Source organism: Abramis brama, assembly GCF_963993115.1.
Source record: "Abramis brama genome assembly, chromosome: 22".
Taxonomy (NCBI): Eukaryota; Metazoa; Chordata; class Actinopteri; order Cypriniformes; family Leuciscidae; genus Abramis; species Abramis brama.
The window spans coordinates 14,852,091-14,870,383 of record NC_139984.1 but is presented as its reverse complement, the minus strand read 5'-3'; the positions used below and the strand labels follow the sequence as shown (position 1 = coordinate 14,870,383).

The following is an 18,293-nucleotide window of genomic DNA, read 5'->3' as shown; positions in this document are numbered from 1 at the left end:
TTTTTTTAATGATATTAGTTTTTATTAATATTCCTGATTTATACAATTTATAAATTACAATATTTGTTGGCTAAGACATAGTTTCATGATGTGTTATGTTTCAGAATAATTTTCATTCAATAACAGATTCCATTGTGGCAACAGAAGACTATATCAGTTGCTTATACAGAAACTGATAGATCTGCTGGTTCTGATTTAACTGGAAAGTTTGGTTTGTTGTTATTACTGACTAAAAAAAGTCTGAATATTCTATATTCTATATTCTAGAATTATTTTATATTACTCTATATTATAGCCAATGACAGTGAGCTAAAGTTGAGAAATTAGTATCAGATGACATGTCAGTACAGAGAATTACAAAAGGAGAAGAAGTTTCATCAAAAGGAGAAGGATGTGGGTTTCTAATTTAGTAGAAGCTGAAGTGTCTCACAACTTATTTCCATCATTCAGATCTTATAAACGCACAGTCATCATTACCAGTCCCTCACAAGCAGCAACAGACCTTTTCTATAGATACAAGACCACACTTCCTGACATCATCTCTGAATTACAAAAATTATTGTTATTGATAGGGAGATATTGATTTCAATATAACAACTGCAAATTATCATATCCTCATAGGAAGTGCAGCAAGGTATAAGCTTATATCATATTTAATACCACTGTGATATCAATGAAACATCTGAAAAAAAGAAATTGCAAAACAAAGTATTTTTTCACAGACTTTTCAGTTATTAATATTGTAAATCTAACATTTTTTCATAGTTTCATTTAAAAAAACTTTAATGTTAATTTATAACACTATGCTAACTAACTGTCCAAAATCTAGTTAACGCTACTGTGTGGGTGTATTAAATACAATGGCCGAGGATAAAAGTATTCTCAAGTAAAAGAAATACAACGCCTGGTTTGATGTGCTTGTTTGTAGGGATGCACAATTTGCTTATATTTTTTATAATAATAATTTGAGCTTATAAACTAATATGACTACTAATAATTATTATGATCATTATTATTGCTAAATAAAAATATTAAACAAAATAAGAAATATTACTACTGTAATAACACTTTCATTATTAAAAAAATTGAGTATTTAAAAATATAACAATATAATAATAATAATAATAATAATTTTTATTTTACAGAAAAGTTATTTTACGAAAAACTGCAGGGTTACCTGTTAATATGCAGGCAGCCTACGACTATAAATCATTAGAAAGGTCTGGAGGTATGCAAAATTCATGTCCATGTTTTTAATATGAAATGTTGGAAACATTCAAATGTTTTTTCCACTGTTGGAAAAAACACTTCCTGTACACTTCTGTACACTGGAGAAAAACATTTTCATCCATTATCATATAATTTATCATATACATTTCTTTGGAGAAAATGATTATTTTTCCTATTTTTTACCCAAAATAGGGTGGAGTGAGCATTACCAAGCACTAAACACACATCTGTTTCATTCATACTGGAAGCCGGAGGGCGCCCTCACGCAGAAATTTCACATATGCCTAAGAGAAGTAATTATTATTTTTTTGCCTCACAGAAGTAAACTAATTTATGACATTCCAGGAAAACCCTAATGTGGACTAAGGCAAAGCCTTCTTGGGTCTTTTCATAATAATAAAATGTATTTATAATGCAAACGCATTGCTAATCAACATAGCCTTCATCACTGTAAATAAATACTATAAAAGAATATATTGTCTACCTAATTCTATGACAAGAAGCCACATCAGTTCACGAAAAGGAAGTTATTTCAAACATTTGAAATGAGCTTGGAGTAAAAGCATGTTATTTTATGCGGACAACTGAATGACCGATTTACTTGCACATGACAAGGCTTAATGTCGAGCCCTGATATATATACCAAGCAAAAAAGTACATTTCGAGCCCTGAACAATAATCATAAGCAATATTTTTTTCTTTTACACCATACACCACAGTGCTTTCAGAGATGGAGCAGCATTTACAACTGATCACAGAGCCGCTGTTCACTAAGTGCATATATTTATTGAATTAAAAATGAAAAAAAAAAAAAATAATCGGATCGCACTGAGCCAATTCATGATTTCGGTTTAATTTCGATTAATCATGCAGCCGTGCTTATAATACACATATTAATGCCTTATTCAGCATTACCATATTCTACATCCCTTAACCTGACCTATTAAACATAACCACTACAACAACTAATTTACTTACTATCAATAAGCAGTAATTTATTGAGGGAAAACCCCTAGTTAATAGTGAATATGTGTTCCCTCATCTAATAAGCAGTAATTAGGGGTGCATTGAGGGAAAACCCCTAGTTAATAGTGAATGAATACTATATGTGTTCCATCTAATGTGTTAATCTAAAGTTTCCATTCATCACCACTATAGAAATGTACCATGCATCTATGACGACTTCCACTTCTGTGAACCCTGGAAACGTGTTATGGCTCCATGTATAATGTCTTTTCATAATGATTAAAAGGCTGAAAGGTAAAAATCTGATTACCAGTGGTCATACAGTCTAAACTGGCTTACAGATTAATAGAGGAGGTAGTATAGTGCGAGGAGGAGGGGCACAAAGAGTCAATAGGGATTTCAAATTCATTTAATCTCTTAGTTGCATCACATTCGCAATATGTCAGGCAATTCATATTTCACTTAATCATCACTGTTGGAAGATCTCTGGAGGAGAAGAGTGTGTTCAAGGCTTAGTCACAAGGAGTGACTGTGATAAAGGGTAATCATATAACTGACTATGAACTATTTATCAGCATCAAAATTTGAATGTAGAAAGGAGTACTATAAATATTTCCAAATATTTTAAATACTTTGTACAATTAAACAAGTCACATTTCTGAAACTTCAAAACTAAGTTCAGTATTTTTTTTTTAAACAATTACTGCAATGGTCAAAACTGATTTAAGTCATTTTGAATTTATATGCTGAAGATTTATTGAAGATATGCTGGCCTGAAGGAAACATTGTATACAGCATCAGCACTAGATCCTCGTTTTAAAGGATTAGTTCACTTTTAAAAAAACTTTTGCTGATAATTTACTCACCCCCATGTCATCCAAGATGTCCATGTCTTTCTTTCTTCAGTCGAAAAGAAATTAAGGTTTTTGATGAAAACATTCCAGGATTTTTCTCCATATAATGGACTTCAATGGGCCCCAAACGGTTCAAGGTCCAAATGACAGTTTCAGTGCAGCTTCAAAAGGCTTTAAACGATACCAGACGATGAATAAGGGTCTTATCTAGCGAAACGATCGGTCATTTCAAAAATAAATAAAAAAGTTTAAGTTTTATAAGCACAAATGCTCGCCTTGCTCTGTTCTGTGATGCGCGTTCGTGACGTCATGTAATACGCAATTACCTTAAAAAGGTCACGCTTGACCTAGGCGGAACTACTGAGTCTTTTAGGCTTTTTAATATTAAAACACCCAGGATACGCACACGAAATGGGCATTTTAAACGATAAACTGACACAAAGACATTTGAATATGTGTTTATGGTCCTCCTTCCGCACATTTGTAAACACTGACTCGGTACTGCCGCCTTCGTCAAGCGTGCGTGACCTTTTCAACGTAATTGCGTATTACGTGACATCACGAACGCGCATCACAGAACAGAGCAAGGCAAGCATTTGTGCTTATAAAACTTAAACTTTTTTATTTATTTTTTAAATGACCGATCGTTTCGCTAGATAAGACCCTTATTCATCGTCTGGTATCGTTTAAAGCCTTTTGAAGCTGCACTGAAACTGTCATTTGGACCTTGAATCGTTTGGGGCCCATTGAAGTCCATTATATGGAGAAAAATCCTGGAATGTTTTCATCAAAAACCTTAATTTCTTTTCGACTGAAGAAAGAAAGACATGGACATCTTGGATGACATGGGGGTGAGTAAATTATCAGCAAAAGTTTTTTTAAAAGTGAACTAATAATTTAAGGCCCTTCCCTTCTTGTCTGAAGAGGATCGTGACATAATGTAATGGAAATAATGTTTTCGGTTTATTTTGATCGGAACATCCAGGTGGTATTTTCTTTGTGATAATTTATTATCATTATATTTTAAATGTAATTTTAAATTATTTGATCTTTAAGCAACTAGGAACTGATGGTGCTTGCGGTGAAGTCACTGTGCCTGGGTCACACCGGGTCCTTGGGTCCTCCTGATGATGTGAGAGATGCAGAAGCCCCCACATCACCAAAGAAGCCAAAAACATCTGCACTGATGGACCATCTACAAAGCAGCGGCCCCAGCATCAAAGAAAACTGTCACTGAAATTGTAAAGGAGGAAGTGGGAAGGTACAGGAAAGTGAAACCAGTCCTTCTCTCTGAAAATCCACTAATCTGGTGGAAGATGCAGAAGAGTTTCCTCTGTTAGCACAACAAGCAAAGCGATATCTCTGTGTGCCTGGAACAAGTGTTCCTGCGGAGAGAGTTTTTTCAACTGCTGGTGATGTAATCACAGCGCAAAGGAGCTGCCTTAGGTCAGACCATGTTGACCAGCTAATCTTCTTGCTGAAAAATTTGGCAATAAAAAAAATTAGCTGTAGGACCGTTATATTTATGAACAGTTAGTAAGTTTGGGTTAGGGTTAGCATTATCCAGACAAGGGCTCAATGAGCGTGTTTTAAAATTATTTTTTTATTTATTTTTTTATTAAACGTTTCAAGGTGTTAATGAATTTCAGGTGTTTTTTTACAGTAATGAGCATTGTGCAGTTTGTGATAATTACCTTGTGTGCACTGTATGTGCATATTTATGAATTCTTGTTAAAGAACTGTTAGTTATGTATACAGTTAGTATGTATACGCAATGTCCAGACAAGGGCTTTATAAGCCGTTTTGAATTTTGAAAAAATATATATATTTTTTTTTCACAGTAATGTGCACTGTACAGTTTGTGTCTACATTGTGTGCATTGTATATGCATATTTATTATTATTTAAATCTGTTACAATGTTTGTTACTCAAAGTAAAAGTAAAAATGAATTAAACATAATTGTGTGGGCTCTGTTAATGCAAATGTGTATTTCAGTAATATAGCTATAGGAGGGTTTCAGTTACCAGCATTTATATTGAAATATGGATTCCATGTCTACAAAATTAACATTTTAAATAAAATATTGAAAACTAATCGATACTGAATCAAATCAAATCGAATCCGAAATCGAAACTATTTAAATAAGAATCTAATTGAATCGCCAAATTGTTCGCACTACCCAGCCCTAATTCTTAGAATTATTTTGGTTTCCCAAAATTTATTAAATACTATGTTGACAATAACGGTACGTTCACACGGGGCGTCAGCGTCAACGCTTCCCATTGACTTTGAATGGGTGACGTCAAGCGTTGCCGAAAAGAATTGTGGATCCGTTGGCGGCGCTTCACTGGCGTTGCTCGCGGCAGAAGTTGAGAATTTTTCAACTTCTGCCGCGAGCAACGCCAGTGAAGCTCCGCCGACGGAAGCGTCAGCCAATCAGATCGCTCTATGCAAATACAGTAGCCAGGCGGCAGCCAATCACGTTCATCCTGTTCAAGAGCAGCAAACTGAGGATAAATTTTAAAATGGAGGAGAAACTAATTATTGCGGTGGGCAATCACCCGGTCCTTTATGACCATTGAATGACAATGAAGCTTGTTGTTGAGTTCCTGTCTAATTTCATTGGCTGACGCTGCTATGACCATGGCGTCAGTGCCAAACTTCAGCCACGCCTTCCGTCAAGCGTTGACGCTGACGACCCGTGTGAACGTACCGTAAGAGATAGTTTACCCCAAAATGAAAATTCTGTCATCATTTACTCAGTTTCTTTGTTCAGTTGCTGGTCCCCATTGACTTCCATAGTATTGAAAAAAATACTATGGAAGTCATAACATAAACTGTTTGGTTACCAATATATTCTTCAAAATATCTTACATTTACATTTAGTCATTTAGCAGACGCCTTTGTCCAAAGCGACTTACAAATGAGGACTAAATTAAGCGAGTCATCGTGTAGAGGCAAAAACAACTCAAGAAGTGCTCAAAATACAAAGTTCAGGCATTGCTCAGAGTAGCATTAGCCAGACAAGGGAGGATTAAAGGAAAAGGAAGGAATTTTTGTTTTGTTTTTTATGAGGTTAAGTGATCACAGAAGAGATGAGTTTTCAGTTGTCTTTTGAATGTTGTCAGGGATTCTGCATTCCGGATGAGGGTGGGGAGATCATTCCACCAGCTTGGAACTGTGAATGAGAATCTTATTTTGTGTTCAACAGAAAAAAGAAACTCATTCATGTTTAAAAGAACTTGAGGAATCATTTTCTAAGACTTTTCCAGGACATTTTCAATTTCACTACATTGGGAATAAAAGACAAGGATTGCCATATATATTCCTCTCTCCATTAAATATTTAAAAGACATACAGTTTATGGCCATTACTATTAGCCATTAACTATAAAATCAATTAATATGAGCCATTTAAATAGGCTAGTTTATTTAATTATAATATGAAAATAAAAATATTAAATAAAGTCAATGAATTGTTAATGCTAATAATAGTTATAAGTATATAATACATTAAAATATTATCATGTAGCCTTTAAAAAATGACTACTTCTGCAGAAAAATTGGTTATTGTAAAAAAAAAAAAAAAAAAGAAAAAAAAAGAAAAAGCAGCATGGACTTGGTACCAAACTACCGGTAGTTTTTTTCATTTTCCATGTGATTTCCAGGACTGGAAAATAAGTGGATTTGAATACTTAATCCCAATTACCAGTCATTCATGTTACACAGCCTATATATTTATGCGTAGCATAGCCTAGGCCCCCTCATTTACATGTCCGGCCCCCTCAGATTTTTGATTGCTTAAAATAAAATAATAAAAATAAGAAATTGTTGATATGTTAGTCTAATTGATAGATTGACCAATCAAAATACTGCGCGGTAAAATGCGGCTGTTTTCAAACTTGATTTGACGTGTTGTGCGTAACCTACACTGTCATCTTCGCGTGAGAGTTCATGCGGTGCCGGTGACAATGGCAGCATTGTGCAAAGTAGGCCTACAATATTACACACGAAAAGATGAGCGAGAAGGAGAAAATAAGCCATCTACATCTGAGCTTGCTTCAGCTTACTACAAGACGACAGCGAGTGAAGCGGCTAGGAGACAGAAACGCGCATATTTCATCACAGGAATAGTGATGAAATAGGAACCGCTTTCACAACCCGTGCAGTTGTATATGAAGAGTTTGGTTTCAAAACGCGATAAATCCATTATGATTAATTTGAGTAGCCTAATAGGCTAATGTGTTTTCTTTACCAAGAGAGTGGAAAGATGAAAACCACTATTTTTTGTTTCAAACTTTCACATAGCATATTTAGGTTATAATAACATAAAAATTTCAAATCCAGATTTCGATTTTCAAATATTTATTATAAAAATGATTAGTTTCCCCCCAAAATGCAATAAATTCATGACACTTTTTCTCCCAAAATGCAATATAAAAGTTATTTTTCATATTTTAACTGTTGAAAATACACAACAAAGTAAGTTGATCCACATATGACAGCCTCTGAACTCGGTCAATACTAATCTTATTACAGGCACTGGACTAAAAATAGCCGACATTAAAGGACAAATCCAGTGAAAAATGAACCTGGGGTTAATTAACACATGGTTACCGAGTCGATCGTTCCCTGCGATGCGTTTTCATGAAAATCGAATGTAAAGAGTTTTATCTCTAAAAACATTTTAGCTCATAACGCTAGTATATGGGGCACAGAGTAAGTAAAAATAAATCGCTAGTTAATACCACTAACAAGGCTCAAAATAGCCTCACACTAACACGGTAACATAATGAGGGTCCTTACATACAAACCGAAGCATTAAGAACTTTGTAAGTGTACAGACAGTTTAATAAGAAGATACTTTATAAAGACAGTACATTACGCGTTGACATGCAGTCATGTCAAAACAGTCTCGACTAATCGAGCCACGAACGCCGTGCTACGTTAGATTTCACAAACGTAATTCCTATCGACCAGCTATCCTATCGACGGCGTTCGTGGCTCGATTAGTCGAGACTGTTTTCCAAGATGGATCCTGCATGTAAACGCGTAATGTACTGTCTTTATAAAGTATCTTCTTACTAAACTGTCTGTACACTTACAAAGTTCTCAATGCTTCGGTTTGTATGTAAGGACCCTCATTATGTTACCGTGTTAGTGTGAGGCTATTTTGAGCCTTGTTAGTGGTATTAACTAGCGATTTATTTTTACTTACTCTGTGCCCCATATACTACTGTTATGAGCTAATCTGTTTTTAAAGATAAAACTCTATACATTCGATTTTCATGAAAACGCATCGCAGGGAACGATCGACTCGGTAACCATGTGTTAATTAAGCCCAGGTTCATTTTTCACTGGATTTGTCCTTTAAATCACCATCGCTAAAAAATATCTCCTGAACTTTTTGGACAGTGATCAGCTGTAAAATGGCTTGGTCCTGGTAAACTGATATATATATACACTACCGGTCAAAAGTTTTAGATCGGTAAGATTTTTTATGTTTTTAAAAGAAGTCTCTTATGCTCACCAAGGCTGCATTTATTTGATAAAAAAAATATTTTAAAGTAAAGTATTATTGTGAAATATTTTGACAATTTAAAATGACTGTTTTCTATTTTAATATATTTTAAAGTGTAATTTATTCCTGTGATCAAAGCTGAGATTTCAGCATCATTACTCCAGTCTTCAGTGTCACATGATCCTTCAGAAATCATTCTAATATGATGATTTGATGCTCAACAAACATTCATTATTATTATTATCAATGTTGAAAACAGTTGTGTACAATTCTTTTTTTCAAAATTCTTTGATGAATAGAAAGTTCAAAAGAACAGCATTTATTTAAAATAGAATCTTTTCTAAAATTATAAATGTCTTTACTGTAATTTTTGATCAGTTTAACTCATCCTTGATGAATAAAAGTACTGATTTATTTTATTTCTTTCCCCCAAAAATAAAATTAAAATTCTTACTGACCCCAAACTTTTGAACGGTAGTGTTTAATGTTACAAAAGCTTTCCATTTCAGATAAATGGTGTTCTTTTGAACTTTCTATTCATCATAGCATCATGAAAAAAAAAAAAAAAAAACTGTTTTCAACATTGATAATAATCATAAATGTTTCTTGATCATCAAATCATCATATTAGAGTGATTTCTGAAGGATCATGTGACATTGAAGACTGGAGTAATGATGCTGAATATACAGCTTTGGTTACAGGAATAAATTACAGTTTTAAGATGCCTCATTTTAAGATGGGCCCCCCAAAAAATAAAATTCTGGCTATGCCCCTGTTACACAGTAGGCTACTGCGCTAGTGCGTTATGTCGTTTTAATACCACACACGAACAAATATAACCCATAACACGAAGGTTTTCACGTTACATCGTTGTTCGAGAACACAAGAAAGCAGAATTATTTTAGTGGATAGTGATGGGAATTCCGGCTCATCTCGGCGAATCGATTCTTTCGAACAGTTCGTTTCAAAAAACGATTTAACGGTTCTATGCGTCACCAACGTAGTCCAGTTTAAACGAGCCAAGATTCGACATAAAATAACGTTTTGTTCGTGATTCGGACATCGTCCTCAAATAGGCTATCTGAGCAGGGTTGCGCTGTTCAGAGGAACAAACGGTTAGAAATACATTGTATAGTGGCGCTCCCTTAGTAAAGCTTGTTGATCATTAAACATCACGCTGTTAATATAGACAATTTGCCATTCACTGTAGGTTTCGTGACACAACACTTCACAAATCACCGCTGGTCGATTGCAAAAAAGATACTGTTAAACGCTATAACAATAATAGCTATATTTTAGGATGCCCATGTCTCATGAAGTGACCTGCGGTTTGTGTTTGTGATCATGTGCCTCCGCACTGGCATACTGAAGACATGTGGAGGAAATACGCAATCCAGACTCATTTATGAGTCTTTGTCGTCTGCACTGCACTAATGTCTGAGCGTTTTATCAGCCATATGGCTCGCTGTGGTTTGGTATACTGTCTGGCCAGTGCTGCTTTACTGTATACCCAGTTATAGTTAATCTCACATGGTGTTCTTCATTCATCCCTGTCTCAACATGGAAATGTCATGAAAGCTACTCACGTTGTCACGCTACTGAGGATTTAGACGACTTCTCCATTTCAGACAGATCTGTCAGTGCATTTCACGTTCGCGAGCATTAGTTTGTCTCTCCGTAAATCCACGAAAAAACGCTTAGGTTGAAGATGTTATAGAATGTTCAGCTTTCGGATTAAGCAGCGTTCACCCAATGAGAATCCGCCCCCCATGGCGTTATGCTGCTGGACCAATAGGTGTCCGCCCAAACGGCTGCTAAGTCTGACAACTGTCTTTACCGCGCTTATAAAGCACAAGCTGCAGCATCGAGCATCCTCGGTTAACCAGCAGGTTTGGTTTGACTCTGATGCATGCAGTGTTGAACTCAAATGTTGTTGCTTATTTTCTTAGGTTCGTGACCTGTTTATGTGAGAGACATATCTACTCTTTAGTGTCTGTCTCTTGCTTTTTTCAGGAAGTGAGCTATTCTCAGTTTTTATAACCGGTGTGACTTAACGCAAGCAGGTGAAGGTTTGACTGGTTGGAGAATGTTGTCTGAGTTTTTCCATCAATATCTAGTTTGCATTGCAGAGGGGGAAAAAAAGAATGTAAGGGATTTTAGTTTTATTAGCAATAGCAGCATTGTACCACTGACAGGCAGGGGTGCAAAATACAAATGCAGGATATGCTAATTGTTAGCTGAAAGGCATATGGACCTATGACCATTAGCATTAATATAATCAAACAAACCAAAACTAAAACCAAAGAGCATAGTGCACCCCCGCTGATAGGACAACTAAAATAATGGGTTTTGTATGTGGCTGAAAAATCTAAAATATATTCTCTATACTGTATGTTGACAAAAAGAGCTAAAATGTATGATTCTGATAGTTTCTTCCAGCATGATTCGCATTCTTCGAAGACCGCATTCAAAGCCGATTGCGTCACAGCAGCGCGACAAAGGCTGTCCCAATTCGAAGGCTCCTTCAAATGCGGCCACGAAATGCGTCCTTCGTTTCCCAAGCAATGAAGGATACAACAGATGGATCCTTCGCAGCCTTGCAAACCCCATGAATTCATTGCGTGCCTGTAACAACAGGAATTTTTTGGAGAGAAATTGCCTGATTACACTTTTAAACGCAAGTACTGGGTTTCAAGTTACTCAAATATCTAATGATACAAATGTAAAAATAAATATAGCTGCAAGCTTCAATTATCAGGGTTCAAGCGCGCTTTAAGTCCTTTAAGCACATGCATAAAAAAAGGTATTATGTTTTATTTAGCAAGCCTGTAACCACCTAGAGATGGAAAATACAATTTATAGACAATACAGGCAATTTACTATGGAACATCTGTTTTTTTTAAAGCTTTTTGACATGCCACCTATTGTCATATCTCCATAAAAGTTTGCATGCTTGTGTAGAATCATGTTGCATATGCTCATCTGATTTCGTGAAGTTTTTAGTTTTCGTTTAAGATTTATACGTTTTTTGGGTATATTATGCCACACCCATTTTTAAATGACCGTGTTATAGCTACCCAAAGGCTATAGTCATGGCCGGCCTAAGCCTTTATGGGGCCCTAAGCAGAATTTTATTTGGGGGCCCATGGTGCCACCAATATGACTGACTATTGTCAGTGCTTGATTATTCACAGACTACAAAACACACCCATTATCAATTTTATTAGTTGTAGTTGTGTTGCTTACATCATGTCTGGCAGCTGGCATGTTTTTACCCCTCTACGGTTTCAAATTGTAACAGTAGCAAACCCACAAGAGTGGCCAGGTCTAAATTTGCACTTTAATATTCAAAGTCTTACAGTAGTGGTATACTCAATGTGGTGTACTAAATAAACCAGCAAACAATGCATTTAGTTAACCACTTTAATTGCTTTTGGTAAAAAAAAAAAAATACGAGCAAATGTGCAGAACAATTAACTAGATAACTTTAAATAAACAGTATCTTCTTATATAAAATAATATATATATATATAAAATATACTGTATATATATATATATATATATATATATATATATATATATATATAAATTAATTACAAAACAGACAATATTAAATTAAATACTTAAATAATACATAAAATGAACAGATCATATGGCCCTGCAACAAGATAACAATAATAAATGTATTAACATTAAAGGGTTCACCCATGAAAATTCTGTCATTACTCTCCATGTATCAATTTATTTCTTCTGCTGAACACAAAAGAAGATATTTTGACGAATGTGTGTAACCAAACAGTTGATGGACCCCATTGATTTCCATAGTATTTGTTTTTTTTCCTATATGGAAGTCAATGGGGACCAGCAACTGTTTGGTTACATTCTTCAAAATATCCTATTTTGTGTTCAGCAGAAGAAAGAAACTGATACATGGAGAGTGAGTAAATAATGGCAGAATTTTCATTTTTGGGTGAACTATCCCTTTAACTATCCATGTATACTATAGGCTGCTGTTCCGCTTCTAACAAAGTGACAGACGCAACTGATTACTTTCACTTTAGACAGTATTTGCATTTACATTTGACAGTATTTGCACAATCAGACGCAATTTAGATAAAGTCCAGTAATCGGGCGCTGTTTGACAGGTTTTTAGTGTGCGTGCGCTCAGTGTGTACGCACTCAGAAAAAAAACACGTCAGAACAGCACGCAAATGAAATATTTAACTGGCAAGGCTTTAAAGCAAATGCAAATAATAAACTTTTGTGATTGTGAATAAGTGCAGTGTCCCGTGAGTAACTCTATCGCTGCGTTAACATGTGATGTGAATGTACGTCGAGTTACAGGTCACGGTCAGGGTCTATGGTCGGACTAGTTTGGGGGCTCCCTAGCAGTCGCTTAGTTCGGGTATAGGGAGGGCCGGGTCTGTGTGCATATAATAGGCGGATAGGGCCCAATTTCCTGTTCACCTGTGGGTTTACTGGCGGACAGCACACTATGCATGCCGCCACCTATTGTACTGGAGTTTAATTAAAATGAGGTCTAGGGTTGAATACTGTGCAAACGTAAAAACAATAGGCGCCCCAGTGCAATAGATTGTGGGGCAAATCACAATAATAATTCACCTTCTTGTTTGTAGAAAGTTGTAGTTCACTTCATTAACTTATTCCTAGGGTCACAGTTAGGTGAAGACTGTGCAGACCATTGATTCAAGCCTAAATCAAGATTAAATCTACAAGTACACTGAAAAACGTACTTTATTGGATTATTGGCAGAGACACAAGTACAGTAGCTTGATGATGACATCCAAAGAGCGTAGGAGGCCACCCTGGGCTAGAGTGTCAAGGGCACAAAAGAGGCAGCCCAACAAAGAAACTATCAGTTCAGTTGAGATGGCCAGCATTCCTGAAACTGACAGTCTTAGTCACAACCAACTCTTTGAGGAGGAAAATCTTTTGTTTTCAGATCCAGCCCCGTCAAGTTCTGAGAGCGAACAAGACAATACACCCATGCTCAGAGAACAACTTCCAGAATGGGCATGTATGTTTCAAATTAAACATAATGTCACTCCAGCTGCGGTTCTTTCGTTGGATGCAGAGAAGGCATTTGACAGGCTGGAGTGGGACTACCTCTGGTCTGTTTTGGAGGTGTTCGGTCTGGGCAAAGGCTTCATAAACATGATAAGAGTTTTATATAGAAACCCCACAGCCTCTGTTATGACTAATGGAGTACATTTTTCACCCTTTAATTTACAACGAGGCACAAGACAAGGGTGCCCATTATCCCCTATGCTATTTGCAATGTCACTCGAGCCCCTAGCCCAACTGATAAGACAGGAAAATGTCTGTTCAATCTCAGTTAACTCTCATAAGCAACATATATCACTCTATGCCGATGATATTTTACTGTTTATCTCGGATCTTCAAGTTTCATTCCCCAGATACTGAAGGTGTTTGAAAAGTTCAGTGGGCTCTCTGGGTACAGAATTAATTGGGATAAATCCTCTTTGCTTCCACTTAATAGCATGGCTAAGAAAGTTAGACTACCTTGTAATATCTCCATACAATCTTCACTAAGTTACTTAGGCATTGTTGTTCACTCTTCCCTCCGTGGCATACCTGATGCCAATTATCTACAAATTCTAACTAAGGTTGAACAAGATCTCCAAAAATGGACCTCGTTGCCATTATCATTACATGCCAGAATAGCGAGTGTTAAAATGAATGTTTTGCCACGAATCAATTTTTTTAGCTCCATGATTCCGTTACCTGCACCTAAAATGTTTTGGCACAAACTCAATTCTAAAATTCGTAAATTCATCTGGAATGATTTTCAACCCAGATTGAAATTTGAAACACTGCAGCGTGCAAAACATAATGGTGGGTTAGCGCTTCCGAATTTCGAATTGTATCATAGGTCCTCTCAAATCAAATTCATTAAGGATTGGCTAGACCCGCTCTCTAGGGTTCCTTGAAAAGAGATAGAGGAGAGCTTAGCTGGCAAATACAGGTTACAAGATATACTGTTTTCTGGGCTAAACAACAAGCAATGTGTGCAAGCTTTTGGTCCAATCATGGCCCACACAGTAGTCAATTTCAAACTTATGGAAAAATTTATTAATTTTTCGCGTATTTGGCACACCCATACACCTATTAGGTATAATAATAATATCCGTTCGGGTGGTATACCATTTTTCTCTAAAAACTGGATGCAGAAGGGCATTTATACATTGAAAGATATTGCTGGTCCTAAACACTTGTTAAGCTTTCAAGAACTGCGTGAGAGGTATGGACCAGAACCCTCTTCTTTGTTTTTATATCTGCGCCTAAGATCGGCCATGAAGGCCTATGGGGTGCCCTGGGGGGAAACACTTCCTATACATCCGATCATTGCTTGGTTTGAGTCGTCCTCTTCTAGTCACTTTACTTCATGGATGTACGGGAAGGCTTTAGAGGCTTCAGCAAATCACCTAGCTATAAAGCGTGCATTGGGAAAGAGATTGTGAACAACAGGAGGATGTCACCGACTGGGGAAGAGTATGGCAGAACATTTTTACTTCATCTAGGAATCCTAATCACCAACTGATTCACTATAACTTCTGTCACAGAACTTATTGGACCCCACTCAAAAGACATCGTATTGACTCCTCCTTCAGTCCTTTTTGTGATAAATGTCCTGACCAACAACTTGGTTCCTTTTTCCATATGATGTGGGAATGTGAAAAGGTTAAACATTTTTGGACTGAGGTATGTGGTATCTTATCGAAAATCACTGAATATCCGATTCCAGTGACACCCTCGGTATTATTACTGAATGATGACTCTCAGTTTGACTTCTCTAAGCTGCAAAAAATTGTATACCTGGCCGGTTTAACGTCTGCAAAAAAACTCTCAACACTGGCTCCCACCACATACCTTGGATATTTTCAAGTGGTTGTTTCAACTTCGGGACATTATAATGTTAGAAATATCCACAGCTCGGGTGAACTTGGCTCAAATCTCAACACTAAAAATATGGACAACAGCTGCTGATAAGGTCTCCAAGTATATTGCGCAAAGCAATGTTCAGGACTCAGTTTGAACACTTCAACACTTTATCCCATTTCTTTATTTTTAATTCTTATTTTTTATTGTTTTTTATAAATGTTTTTATCATTCCTGTGACTGTTTTTCTGTAGACTTATCTGTCCATTTTGTACCCCATTATAAAAAGACCGCGGGGTGGGAGGGATTGGTAGATGTGTTGTTGTTTGTTGTGGGTTTTTTTTGCCATGTTTATTGTCAAAAATTGAAAATCTAATAAAAAAAAAAAATAAAAAAATTAAACATAATGCTGTGAATGCTCTTTTAAACATCCTTAAAAAACATGGACATGAAGAACTTCCCCATACTGCAAGGACACTCTTTGGAAATGAGAACCACTATGAACTTTTTACCAAAGATGGTGTCGAGTGTAAAGTTTATTGTGGCAGATCAGCTCTCAAAACATCTGAGCAGATATTCTGCAGCTCTGAAAGACTAATCCAGGATGGTTTGACCTGAGGAGGCAGACTCTTAAACATCCAAGTAAGATGTGTTACCTGAGATGCTCCAGCAAAAGCTATGGTCAAGTGTGTAAAGCAGTTTTCTGGATACTATGGGTGCGATAGATGCAACCAGAGGGGATCCTGGGATGGTCGGATGATATATCCTGAAACATATAACCTGACCATGAGGACAGATGAATCATTCAAGGAGTGCTGGCAACCTGAACACCATCAAGAAGAGCATATCTCACCCTTCTCTGTCCTCCCGATTGACATGATCAAATCCTTCCCCATAGATTATATTCACCAGAGCTGTCTTAGGGTAATGAAAATAAGCATCAAATTGGAGAAGAAATGTTATTTAACTGATTCTGAATGTAGCATGGTTGTTGGTGCCAGACGGGCTGGTCTGAGTAGTTCAGAAACTGCTGATCTACAGGGATTTTCACACACAACCATCTCTAGGGTTTACAGAGAATGGTCCAAAAAAGAGAAAATATCCAGTGAGCAGCAGTTCTGTAGGCGAAACTGCCTTGTTTCAGAGGAGAATGGGCAGACTGGTTCCAGCTGATAGAAAACAACCTCGTTACAACCGAGGTCTGCAGAAGAGCATCTCTGAACACACAACACATCAAACCTTGAAGCAGATGGGCTACAGCAGAAGAACACACTGGTGCCGCTCATGTCAGCTAAAAACAGGAAAGGGAAGCTACAATTCACACAGGCTCGCCAAAATTGGACAATAGAAGATTGGAAAAACGTTGCGTGGTCTGAGTCTCAATTTCTGCTGCAACATTCATCTATTCGAAAGGATGAATCCATCCTGCCTTGCATCAATGGTTCCGGCTGCTGGTGGTGGTATAATGGTGTGAGGATATTTTCTTGGCACACTTTGGGCCTCTTAGGACACACTGAGCATCATTTAAACGCCACAGCCAGTATTGAACTGAGTATTGTTGCTATCCATGTCCATCCCTTTATGACCACAGTGTACACATCCTTTGATGGCTACTTCCAGCAAGATAACACACCGTCATAAAGCACAAATCATCTCAAACTGGTTTCTTTAAACTGGTTACCCAAATGGCCGCCACAGTCTCCAGATCTCAATCCAGTAGAGCACCTTTGGGATGTGGTGGAATGGGAGATTCGCATCATGGATGTGCAGCCAACAAATCTGCAGCAATTGTTTGATGCTATCATGTCAATATGGACCAAAATCTCTGAGGAATGTTTCTTGTTGAATCTATGCCACAATAATTAAGGCAGTTAAGGCAGTTTCTAAAGGCAAAAGGGGGTCCAAATAAAGTGTTTTTTTTTATTATTATTATTAATTCAAGACTGTCGTAAAAAAAGAGAGACAATATCTTACCTTATAGGCCTACTTTTTTTTCTTTTTCTTTTTTGGTGAGCAAAGTGCAAGTTTAAGATTATTCTTATTGTGAACATATAGGAGTAGCCTATTTTGCGATTGTTGAAGTGACATACTGACTGTTGTCATCTATTGGTAGTACAGGCTGAAAAAGTTCAGAAGGCAGCAAATAGCAGAATCAACATTTTTAATTTTTTTAATCGATGTTTAAACACCCAAGGACAGTTCGGAGAACCTGATAGAATAGAAGACAAATCAAAATATATTCGATAGACCATGCTGCATGATAAAAACATAATAAATTAATTTCGGATAAATGTAAATAAAAACGAGAATGAGATGATCTCCGTCAGTTAAAGAAGCTTTAGGAAATTTGTGATTTTTATGTACAGGCAATTATTTTTTTGATATTGGTTTTCCACCGTTTTGTCCTTTTAACTGGTAAATATGCCATTTTGGCGGAAACTTTTAGCGCGTGATGGTCTCCATTTTATGACATCATCGTCAATCAAGCTGCGCGTCAGCTAGGCTGCTTTATTCAAGCAACTCATTTCACCAAACAAACGGTAAGATTTAATTGTAAAACTATTAATCTATTAAACTTTCTCATTTAGTGCACACAATGACACTTTTGCTAATGCTAATGAACATACTCTACTGCCCTCATGGAGTGTTTTGTTTCTTTTTGTGGAGATTGTCAGTTTGTCTCATTTCGTGAAAGATGTGTTGACATTTGCAGGATAAATAAGGTCGAGCTCGTGTATAGGCAGCTGAATTTAACAGTAAGACCTCGTTTAAATGTAACTATGCAACACGTAAAGTTAAAG

At 36.6% G+C, this 18,293-nt stretch overlaps 1 protein-coding gene across 1 annotated transcript in view; it reads right to left on the bottom strand.

The window, feature by feature from the left end:
- slco4a1 (solute carrier organic anion transporter family, member 4A1) overlaps positions 1 to 10,451 on the bottom strand; it is a 36,583-nt gene extending 26,132 nt beyond the window's left edge. The window contains exon 1 of the mRNA XM_084098542.1: positions 10,158 to 10,451. The gene's annotated coding sequence lies outside the window, so the exon portion shown is untranslated. The remainder of the gene's footprint in view (positions 1 to 10,157) is intronic.
- Positions 10,452 to 18,293: the final 7,842 nt, after the last annotated feature.